The sequence below is a fragment of the Indicator indicator genome, chromosome 21 (genome assembly GCF_027791375.1).
Source record: "Indicator indicator isolate 239-I01 chromosome 21, UM_Iind_1.1, whole genome shotgun sequence".
Taxonomy (NCBI): Eukaryota; Metazoa; Chordata; class Aves; order Piciformes; family Indicatoridae; genus Indicator; species Indicator indicator.
In genome coordinates, this window is record NC_072030.1 from 16,992,719 (window position 1) to 17,004,920 (window position 12,202).

Here is a 12,202-nt window from a genome sequence, read left to right on the forward strand (position 1 = left end):
CTTTCATTCCTGCAATTACTACGTGTACGAACAAACGAGCAAACCACAACGTACTCGCGGGCTATTTTTCCACGCAAGTGGATGTTTTTCCACACGGAAAAGCTCAGCCCAGCCGTAAGTTTCCCCGGTCTCACAGCCTGAAGTGGAAGACAAAACCCTGCGGGGACTCCTCCATCCGGGTGGGCTCCCCGGGAGGGGCGCGCCCCCTCTGCCCACAAAACAATATCAAATGAAAGCTAAAAGCAATAAAGCCACCAGCAGCAGCAGCCACCCGGTAGCAAACCGCAGGCTCAACGAGGCTCCCGCCCTAACCCGCCCGGGGCTCAGCCCGCCCAAACCCGCGAGCCCTGCGCCGAGAGAGACGGGCTGGAGACCGACGGCCCCCCACAGATACCCCCCCCAGCCCCTCCCGGCCCCGCCGCGCCCGACCGCAGAAGTTGCGGCCCCGCCACCGGCAATCCTCCGCTCTTCTCCCCGCTCCTCCGCGACCGGAGGAGCCTCTCCCGCCTCAGGTCGGCGCGGAGGGCAGCGACAAGACGGGCGGCGCCGGCTCCGCCAAACGGCGGTACGAAGCGAGCACAGCCTCCCCGGGAACTATTCCCTCCACACCCTCCCCGCCAGCAGCAGCGGCCACTTCCCCGGCGAGGCACGGCTCAGCTGCTGGCCCCTCACTGAGGGAGCCCCGCCCGCCCGGGGGCCGCGGCTCTCCCGCCGCCGGGACAAACTTTCGCATCCCTTCTACGAGCACGGGCGAGCTCCCCGCACAGTGGCAGGTCCCCGCCGGTACCTGGTGCTGCTGCGGCGAAGGCGGGCGGCTGAGCGCGCTGCTCCTCCCGCGGGCCGGCGGCCCATGCGCCCGGGGCTGGGCGAGGGGCCGCCCTGTACACCCGGTTCCAGCGCCAGCTCCGCCGCTCCGCGCTGCCGCCGCCGCCGCCACTTCTCCCGTTGCCCGGGCAACCGCCGCCCGCCCCTTCGCCTTACCCCCGCCTTTCTCACAACGCCGCTCTCAGCGGCCAACCACGAGGGCGCCCGCCACGGCCACGTGGGGCCGGGAGGCCAATGGGAGGCGGGGGGTTGCGGCCGGCCGAGGCAATGAGGAGCTGCTTTCCAGGCGGGAGCGGTCCCGGTCCCTCCCCGCCCTGCCGGGTAAGCGGCCGAAATGAACAGACCGAGCTCCGCGGCTCCATGGCCCCATCCTGCGACCCCACCTGAGGGGGGTCCTGAGGTGGGACATGGTGCTGGGCTTGGCCCCTGCCACCTGCCTGCATCGTGAACATCTCGATTAGGTCATGGATTCCTGCAACCAGCCACACCTGTGCTGGGCACTAGCGAGACCGCAGCACGAGCCCTGGGTTCAGTTCTGGGCCCCTCACTCCAGGAAGGGCACTGAGGTGCTAGAGCCTGTCCAGAGATGTGCAACAAACTGGTGGAGGGTCTGAAGAATAGGTCTGGTGAACAGCAGCTGAGGGACCTGGGGTTATTTGGTCTGAAGAAAAGGAGGCTGAGGAGAGACTTTCTGGCTCTCTACAACTCCCTGAAAGGAGATTGGAGCGAGGTGGAGGGCAGTCTCTTCTCCCAAGGCACAAGCAATAAGGACAAGAGGAAACAGCCTCAAGTTGTGGCAGCTTAAGTTTAGGTTGGGGACATTGGTAGAAAATTCTTCACCAAAATGATGTCAAGCCCTGGCCCAGGCTGCCCAGGGCAGTAGTGGAGTCCCCATGCCTAGATGGTCCTAAAAAGCCATGTAGATGTGCTGCTGAGGGACATGTTTAGTGGTGACCTGGCAGCATTAGGCTTACCATTGGACTCAACCATCTCTTCCAGCCAAAACAATTCAAGGATTCTGTGATTATAAACATGGTGTCGGCCTCTCATTAGTGCAGATGCCTGAATTACCTGGAGCAGAGCCACACAAGCTTTTAACAAGCCAGCACTAGTAAGGCAGGCTGGATTGAAGTTCACTCCTTGCAGAGCCACTTAGGCACCTCAAGACCAGTTCTGGAAATGGAAGTGTGGGTATGTTCCAGGTGGCTCAGCAGAAGCCAGCTCTGGTCCCATATGGCTTACTGGCCTGTGCCAGTAGTCATGCTAACACACACCCCAGCAGCAATTCCTGTGGGCACTCCAGATCTGAGCGAGTCCTGCCTGACCCACATAACTTCTGTGGGGAAGAAAAGGAAAACTCTACCAAATATCATCACAGGTGCAAGATGCATGGGGGTTACACTGAAATACACTCTGCTCTGTCTGCAGTCCAAGAAACCAAAGCTGGCTACTGCCTACCACCTTTTGAGAGAGATCAGCATGAGGATGGCACCTGTTCCTCAGGAAGATGGATCTGGGAGCAGCATCAGCCTTTACCCTTCCCATCCCGGCACCAACACAGGATTTCAAAGCAATTTCCTTGTTTTCTATCTCAACTTCAGTGAGCTCTATACATGACAATTTCTGTGTCACCTCGTTCTAGTGAGTACAATTGCCTCTTGCATTTAACTTTCTCCTCGAGGTTCTTGATTCAGCAGAGCTACAACTTTCAACCTAGTATTCAGGACATCAGCTAATATGGAACAGCAGTAAATAACATTTACATGGAACAGCAGTAAATAAAATTTACATCCAGTTTAGACCATTTATTTACTTTAAAATGTGGCCTCTGTGAAAAGAAGTATGTGAACTTAGTTTTCCTGAGGTTTTCTGTAAACTCACTTGGAAAAACAAGATGCCACAACGGCCTGGGCTGCTGTGGTTCTTAGGACCTTGAAGGACATCGTGGCTTGCAGAAGGGCTTCTCTGCCATGCTCAAGCCTCACTTTGCTCAAAGGCCTTTGCAAGCATTTTGTGCATTTGCTGACTGCTTGTTTCCATGGAAAATGACATTTCTGTCACTCCGTAACTCAACTGCCATCTTTCATGTCTGATCAACATTTCACGTGCAGACAACAGGAATGAGAAATTAAGCCAAATGGGGGCTTTGGCAAACTCAGGTGGCGTTTCAGTACAGAAAGAGATGGTTTATAACACATTAGTAAGAAACTGCTTCTGCTGTAACATTTTTATATTTAGAAAATCTTCTTTTCATGCCTGTGGCTGGAGGTAGCAAAGAAGATTATAATAGCCTAGTCTGTGATAAAGGAAAACTTCAATTCAATAGGACTGCTGTAAAGGCTCTTATTTATTTTTCTCAGCAGTTGCATTTTGCCTTTCACTCGCTTGCCTGCAGCTTTGGTTGCTGTGGAGGTTTTCTTCTGTAAATTCTTCAAAGTGATGGCTTTTCCCTTTGAAAGAATGCTTGACTGCAGAGAACTACAGAAGTGTAACCTTTTTTATTTTCCTCTGTGCACATGTGATGCTTTGAGCTTTGAAAAGACAGGTGTACTGCCACCTCTCTGGCTCATTTGCATGCAAGAAGCCTGCAAACTTGCATTAGTGGTTTCACACTCCCCAGCTGAAAAACAGGGACCGTGATCTACACTTCCCAGTTAAAGGTCATCTGCAAATACAATGTTCCTCTGTAGCTCAGACTAGTGAGACATTCAGCATCTTCTGAATCAGAGAAGCATAAGGCATATTGTTACTGATTAGATGTTACGGTTGTGGCAAAACCAGTAACATACAAGGTGTTGCTTACATGTACCCTCACCAGTGCTTGGAATCCAGGCCGACAAAAGGCAAGAAAAACAAAACATTTCAATCTTCATCTTAGAAACTGAAAGCTGTGACACAGCGAAATGTGCCAAAATCAGGTCTTCCCACTAACAGCATCTTAACCACAAGCTGTTCCCTTCTTGTTGATTCTTATCCTTTTGATGTGTCCCAGCCTGCTTGATAGGTAAAAGGGATTGTGTGTTAAATTACAGGCTTGGATTCCAAAAAGATAATGATCAAAGCCCAAGTTCTCATCTCAGTGATGAGAACTGAAACTGGGAGCAGTTTAGTGCCTTCATTGGACATTAATACAGCAATAATTGTCTTCCTTAAGAGCCTTTGTGGAACAACAGGTGAAAATCAGTAACAAGACACTTTAAATGCACACCTTCAGTCTAGGGATAATGCCATTCAAATCCCAGTGCGGTTCCTGTGACAAAGCCAGTTAGTGTGTGCTCAGAAATGAAGTGATGGTGGGGACTCAGGACTCCTGAATCTGTCAGCTTTCTGTCATCTGAGCCCACACTGGGTACTGTAGAAGCACACTGGGTCCCCTGGGGATAAAATCTAAATGGCAGCCGTGCGGCTGTCAAATCAAAGGCTGCCTTTTGCCACAGATTCCACTGAACAAAACGAGCCTCGATCTTAGCTGGAACTTGGAGATGCCGAGTGCAGGAGTTCTGAACGGGCATTGCAGTGGTGATCTCTTCAAGGAGGGCAGTACCTGGCCTGAAGTTGTTTTAATTACCACGGCAATACAAGGACACTTAAGTGCTGTGAAAGCCACGACTCTCCGCCGGGAGCGTTTGGAAATGAGGCTTCCTTTGCCTTTTGTCTGCCATTACAAAATGCCACAGAAAGTTCGGTTCTAGAACACCAAAAGATCCCTAAACCCACTGAACATTAATTATGTTCTTCAAGAGGTGGATTTTTACAACAAGCGAAAAATAAGTTTCATAATTAAAAAACAAAACATTAATTAAGAGCTACATGCAATTAATCATCTAAAGAATTTAAATCACTTAACTTCAAGATAATTCAGCTTTGATCCTCAGACTGGAGCAGTCAACATTTCCTGAGGTGTTTTCACAGACTTTTCAAGACAATCTTGAGCTCATTCGTCTGCTGCAGGGTCTGGTGAAACATTCTCTTACAAAACTGATGGCTGCAATGGTAGGGGAGTTGAGGGAGAAGAAAAACTGGCATGTTAAGCTACAACAGCAAAGCTTTCATTAATTTTTCAGGCTCTGTTATGTACCTTTTAGCTTTTGGCTGTAGCTAATCAAATTGAATGTTCATATAAGTCCTGACTCAAGGCAATGAATTCTTTAAAATGTCTTGTTTTGCATTTTTAAGATGTTATTGTGTAATGCATGTACATTAAGAAAAGCTGTTGCTTTTGGGGATAGAATGCTTCTTGAGAATCTATTTACCTCCATGAAATCCAATATCATCTTTGACAGATTAACTCTTGAGACAGCAAATATTTTTCCTCCAGGATATCCAGATGCTGTCATTCTTTGCTGTATCCTTTGGCAGCAGGGAAGAGTTTGGTTTAGGTCTTTACATATTAAAGATTTCTTCAAATAAAATTTTGGATTGGAAAATGAAATCAACTGCTCATTTGATCAGTGGGACAAGATAGGTATGAAATATCTCAGATATTACATTTAGCTCTCCTGTGATTTGAAAAGCCTCAGACTAAAGAGAAAGCTCAAATGCTACATTTCCATGACATTTTTAAAAGCAAAGGGACAGTTCTTCACTAAGAATTCTGACCACCCTGTTTACCAAAAGGTGGGTCCCCCTGCTTGTTTCATAGGAAATATGTAGGTTCCCCCTCACAGCTCATAAGAACAGCTAATAGGTGGAATAAAAGGTCACAAAACCAGCTCTCTCCAGCAGTTTGTCTGAACTGAGCATTTGCTTCACAATGCCTTACCTTTACAGGGTAATACTCCAAGACAAGCCTCTTTCAGCTATTATTGTTAGACAGCATCTCTGTCACCCTCTGTGTGGTGGCTTGAAAATTCCCCCAACATAAGATTGCCAGACCAGCTCAGTTAGGAAGCAAATGAAGTTGTATTTACAAGCAAAACTACAGTCTAGAACTGCAATGAATATGTTGTCACTCTGTACTTCCATGGTTAGACTGTGTCTCCTCGAAGTAGCTGCCTTCATCCATAGTCAGGCAGCATCTTCTGTGGTCAGCCAGAATGAAAATGCTTTGCAAGGGTCAGTTAGGACTGTGCTGAGCCACTGCCCCCAGTGTTTACCAGTCCTCAGGTACTGCTGAAGCAGCCTGCTCTCTTCTTCCACCAGCACATATGGCTCTCTGGGATACCAGAATTCTTTAGCCAGTGGCAGCTTGCCACATTCTGATTCCATCGTTATCAAGTTCTTACTTTGCATTGTGGCATCAAAATATTGACATTGGCTTATGTGCTTGAAGAGAAGACAGAGGTGGGAAACAGCAGACAGATCATCCTTGTTTAATCCTTGCTTTGGCAGGTGAGGCTAAGAGCAGACCTTGGTTGTTTGTCTGCATTCCCAAGGTCTTCCCTGAACATCTGCCAGATGTGGTGGCATTCTTAAAATTCTCTCTGCTGTTAGTGCCTCCTTGGCCTCTGAAGTCCAGCTGTCTAATAATTGGAAACAAACCTCTTCCCAGGCTGCCACAGGAAGTGGGACACACTACCCCTCACTCCATGCTCACCTCAGCCTGTGACTGCTGTGTAACCAGAGGATTCCTGCTTGGCCCTAGGGTCACGGTTACCCATGGACAACTTCAGAGTGCCAAATGGTGATCAATTGTTACCCAGTGGAAAGTCCATCTAAGACAAGCCACACACCTTGCAGTTTTCAAGATCTGAGATGTTTCGTTGTGTGAACAGAACACCTTGAGAGCATCTCAGGAGATCTACACTCAAACAAGTTCTCCAAAACACATTTTCCTTGTCTCCTTTGATCTGAACAGAATCTGTCTCACACATTAGTCGTGTGTGCTGCAAAAGGTTACAGACTGCTTATAAACATGTTTAATGAAGCTGAGTACTGCAAGCATAAGCAGCACGAAATATTTTATTTACTTACCATTTATACACACTCAAGTAAAAGCTCGTTAAGTTTGGTTGGCTAAGCTTGTTTTCTTAGGGGACCTAGCAGGCTGCAAAAAAATTAAATCAACATATGCATAACAACAACTCCTATTAGCATTCCTGTTAAGTCAGTGATTAATTCTCCTTTGAGGGAGAAGTGGTGGTGAGACAACTCCAGTCTAATATCTAGTAGCAATATTACAATCAGCTCAGAATTCCAGATTCTATCAGCACATGCTGCATATGTAATACAGAAGAAGCTTCCAGAGCCTACACTTTAAATAAAAATCTGAATAAACATATGCTTAGTTGAGTGTTTAAATACAGATTCAAACAAGCTGCTCTCCACAACTGGCTTGTAGATATCTGCTCTGTCTGAAAACAAAGAGGTCACTTGAGTTTTCTGCTGACTTTAAGCGGCTGAACTGGAAGAGCAGGATAATGGCACAGCAGCAGCAGACAGGACTAATTCTGAAATAAATGATCTGTTGTCAGAAAGGTTCAGATGAACTCCAGTAGAATAATGAGAGACACTACAATGGTATTTTTTAAGACACGACTAGCTGCTCTGTCTTTGACAATCTGGACTTCATGAATGTTGTAACTGAGCTTTGAATACAAGCTTGGTGGTGGATTTTCCCCATTGGTAGGGTTCTCCATCCTATCTGTCAGCAAAGATTGCAGTAACACAAAGCATTACCCAACTGGGAACTTTAAGAACAGCACTGGAGGGAAAAGTGAAACCTTCTGCAGAAGGTCGCTCTTCTCACACTGACTCAGAAGACAGGAAACTGAGTTTTGCTCTTGGGGACCATGAAGGGCACTATGGCATGCCCAGTGTGGACTGAGGGTGTTCATGAGTGCCTGGGAAAAGCAACTTACCACAGAGTTTATGTGGTAGCTACAGCAGAGAGGGAATTTCTTACATTAGCAAAGAAAAGGGGGACTTGCAGTATTCAAACCAAGAAGCTGAGAAAGCAGCCCCTGTTGCCTTACTCTCTGTCCTTAAATATGTAGGACTCCAATGTGTCAGAGAGGCTGGTGGCTTATCTCCCACAGGCTCACTATCATTTCTTACCCTCTGAGACTTTCTTTGCCAGGAAAGAGAAGTTACTGGCAAGGCTCACAGGCAATCTTGTAAGACAGAGTGGGAAAAATCACCTTGTGTCCAATAATAACCTCTGCCTCAGTTTTTGTGAAGGTCGTCCTGGGGTGTTGGCTTTTGGGGTACTCATTTCAGTAACATTACCAAAGGCTTCCATAGGGTTTAGATTGTAATGCAAACAGAAGCAGCTCATGGATGGTTCATGGATGATCTAGTGGCTCCAGACAGAACTTGGTAGGTTAAGATATTTAGATATTTTCTGATTGGATGAAGTCCTAAGAAACCTGGTCTGATCTCACAGCTGACCTTGTTCTGAGCAGAAGGTTAGACTAGAGATCTCCAGAGGTCATTCTAACCTGAATTATCCTCTCATCTTAGGAAAACAGAGACTCTGCTTTACAGGAACCAATGCAGATGGTAGGACAGAGATGATGGCTCCCCTCTAGCAAACAAATGATGCATTTGGAAATGATTGTCTTATGCCAATTATTTGAGAGTCTGACGTTACATAAAGCTGACAGAGGAACTTCTGTTTCCTAATATATGCCTATGGAGAGAGCAGTATGAATCTTTCAACACTCATGTAGTCCTACAAGATGCATCTGGATTTAACCAGGACCTCATTTTAATTGGGGAAGCATAGAGACTGTGACTAGAAGATTAAAAACATTGCTATGAAGTTTTTACATCAGCTGTGTTAATATGAAAAAGAGTCTTCTGAAAACTGGGCATTCACAGCCTCACATTATCTGTATGTCAAAGAGAAAAAAAGTATTTGCCTTGATTCTATGATAAATTTATGTCATTACAAATATCTTCACGACCAGGTGAGCTAGGGGAGAGAAAGACAGAGGCTGTGGGTTCACATTTTTGCTTGAATATTAATATTTTGCACTGCTATAATCTCTTTCATCTAAAGATTTCAAAGCACTCTGTGGACATTAATGAATTAAGCCTCACTGCAGTCCTGAGAGAAAAGGTAATGATTTAAAGATTGACATTCAAAGAGATGAATGGCTACAAATGGGAAATAACATTCCTAAAATTTCATATAGTACTGAACCCATATGGAAAATCCACTATTGTCCTCCTCATTTGTATCCTATGTGCCTTCAAGACAGTTCACAGCACTGGAAGAATTGTTAAGTGTTGATGGCTGCTTACCTAAAGACAGTTGAGATACAATGGCAAAAGTAGTAGCAGAAATTAACAAGGAATAGATCAGACTGCAAAAACCAGGGGTTGTTTTGAGCATGTTAAGCTTCATTTCAGCCTAGAGAAGTAATGGATTTTACAGTTACTTTTGTACTGAAATTGGTTTGCTTTACAAATTACCACATTCAGGATTGTATGAAATTACTTCACCAAGACAGCAGAGTTAGAGAAATGCTTTCCTGCTCAGAATCAAACCCAAAGCCTCTGAACACAGCCACAGCAGAAGCAGGGAGCACTCACTGGAATGGAGGCAAGCAAAATGCACAACACACAATAGATTAAAATGCACTTACATCTTTACTGACCAGCCAGATTCCTGTGCCTTTGCTAACCTGACAAATTTCATCTATAAATAATTCCACTGAGAGTTAGCAGAACTCATCCCAAAGGCAGCAATGATAAAAACAGCAGCTCTCAGAAAGCAAGGGAAGCCTTTGATGCAGGAGGACATAGCATTTCAAGGGGGGTGCAGGTATTCTGTGAAGTCTTGCAGCTTTTCTTCCCCTTTTATGTTGCCATTGGTCACAGATACACTTTCCTCTCAAGCATATTTGCAGTTCTCCAAGCTGTAAAAATTCTTAAGCAAGACCTTGAGGGAAAATGCCTTGTATCTTCCCAGCAGAATCTGTGCTGTAGTCATGTAATGAGAAATCTCTCTTGATGTACAGCTTTCATTCAGTGAAAGAGACAACAGTAGTATTAAGGGCATGTAATTTCCTAACTCAGAAGTTCTTGCTGTCCTGGGGCATTAGGAAATGTAATTCCATTTTTCCCTAAGGTTTTTGTTTTGTTTTGTTTTGTGTGTAACTGATTATTCATACTTTGAACAGAGCTAGAAACCAAAAAGTATCTGCTTACAGAGAAAATAGCTTCACATCAATCAAGAAAACTTGCAATTCCAGGTGGAAGCTCATTTCACACTCTATGAAAAGCAAACAAGGCCTAGGTTATACAAGACATGCCTTTCTTTACAGACCTTCTCAGTGCTCCTTGGATGCTGTACACACACGTTTCACTTTTCAGTACCGAAAGTTTTTGATGAAGATGATGCTTATCCCAGGCTAACAGAGCTCAGACACCTCCAGCAGCTCAGGAAGACTCTTTAGCATGGAGCTGTAAAAAATATGAAAGTTAGAAGATTTTTAGATCTCAACTGTAGATTGTTTGTTCTCATATGTGGAAGTGCTTTTTGGAATGCTGGAGTGCTAAATTCTTAAGTTTCTGATAAGCTGTTGCCTTACCTTCGTTTCTCACTTTGAGAATCTCTCCCCTAGAGCACTGCTGCAAGGCTGTTTAAACTGTGCACCTACAATGAATAATGCCTGTTAAAAAAGAAATGTGTAAGGGAGCCTAAGGATGGCTGAGCCTGTCTGTCTTGGCAGGAGCTACTTAGATTCAACAAATGTTTCCTCTGACAAAGTGCAATGAGTTCATTCTTAAACCAAATTCCCAAATCCAAACACTCAGACACTGGGAAGAACAGATTTCCAGATGGAAAGCAGTAAATAACACCTTATCTAGTGTAACATATTCCAAATCAAGCTCTAACTCCAGTTATGTTCCTGTTTATTTATTACTAGGATGGGCTTCACTGACGATTTAGAGAGCTGCTGAACATGGATTGGCTTTCACAGAGTCAGGGAGTGGTAGGGGTTGAAAGGGACCTTCAGAGATCGAATCCAATCCCCCTGCCAGAGTAGGATCACCTGGGGCAGGGCACACAGGAACACATCCAAGTGGGTTTGGAAAGTCTTCAGAGAAGGAGACTCCACAATCTCTCTGGGCAGCCTGCTCCAGGGCTCTGTCACCCTCACCATAGTGAAGTGTCTCCTCCTGTTCAGGTGGAGCCTCCTGTGTTCCCGCTTGTGCCCTTTGTTCCTTGTCCTATCACTGGCACTACCAAAAAGAGCCTGGCACCTTCATCCTGACACCCACCCCTCAGATATTTATAGACATTGATCAGATCCCTTTCAGCCTTCTCTTCTCCAGACTGAACAGCCCCAGGGCTCTCAGCCTTTCTCCACAGCAGAGATGTTCAAGTCCTATAGTCATCCTTGTAGCTCTCTGTTGGACTCTCTCCAGCAGATCCCTGAGTCTCTTGAACTGGGCCCCAAAACTGGGCCCCAGTATTCCAGGTGTGGTCTCAGCAGGGCAGAGTAGAAGGGGAGGATAACCTTCCTAGCCCTGATGGACACACTTTTCTTGCTATTGGTATTACTCACTCAGCTAATGTTCTCTTATCATTTAATTATTTCCATGGCAACGATGCTACCAACTACTAATGCAAATACATCTAAAATGCAGCTGGCACTAAAAGATCTTCTACTGTCTTGGCTGTCCCAAGCTGGCCAAACCAAACCAAGGAAGTCAGAAAACAGGTAAGAGTAGAGCTTAGGGTCTCAGTGAGGCGTGCAGCTGGGCTGCTGGTTAACTGCATGACCCTAGAGTGGCAGCTACAAATCACAGCAATCCAAGAGAGCTTTAATCAGATTTACAAAAGCCCCACGAGGAATACAGGCAGTGTGTTCCCAAGACAGGTTAGCACAATATTGAGTTGTCTTGTTCACTTGTGTCAAATCAACCTGCTGGGCTCTCTCCCCATTTTGTGTGCTGTAAAACTAGCAACCCTTGCCAGTTATGACACATTGTCCCATTTCAACACCACACAAACAGATCCTCATTGCAGTTAACACAACTGTCTTTGCTTTCTCTGCAGGCAGCTGTTCCCATGCTAATTTAATCAGTTCAAGCACTGACAGAAAATTAAAATCCATCCTAATATCACCCAAAATTTACTGGATTGCAAAACAAACCTAATGCATTTATTTCATACTGGCAGTCCACCTTCAAATGACATAAAACACTTTGAGGGGAAGAAGACAGGAGGAAGAGCAGTTGCACCAGATGCACCAGAGCTGCAAAGCCTATACCTAACACCTTTGTACACAAACCAGTTGTTAACAGCTGCTGAAAAAAACAGGCAAGAAATAGCAGGAGTCAGCCCCACTGCTCCTGCTGTGGAAGAGTTTGGTGGCAACAGGTGCCTCAGGTGACAGCTTTTTGCCTTTTTATATGTGGTTAAAATAAAGCTGAAGAAGAGTAGAAACAAAACCTAAAGTACCAATATCCAAGGCAACCA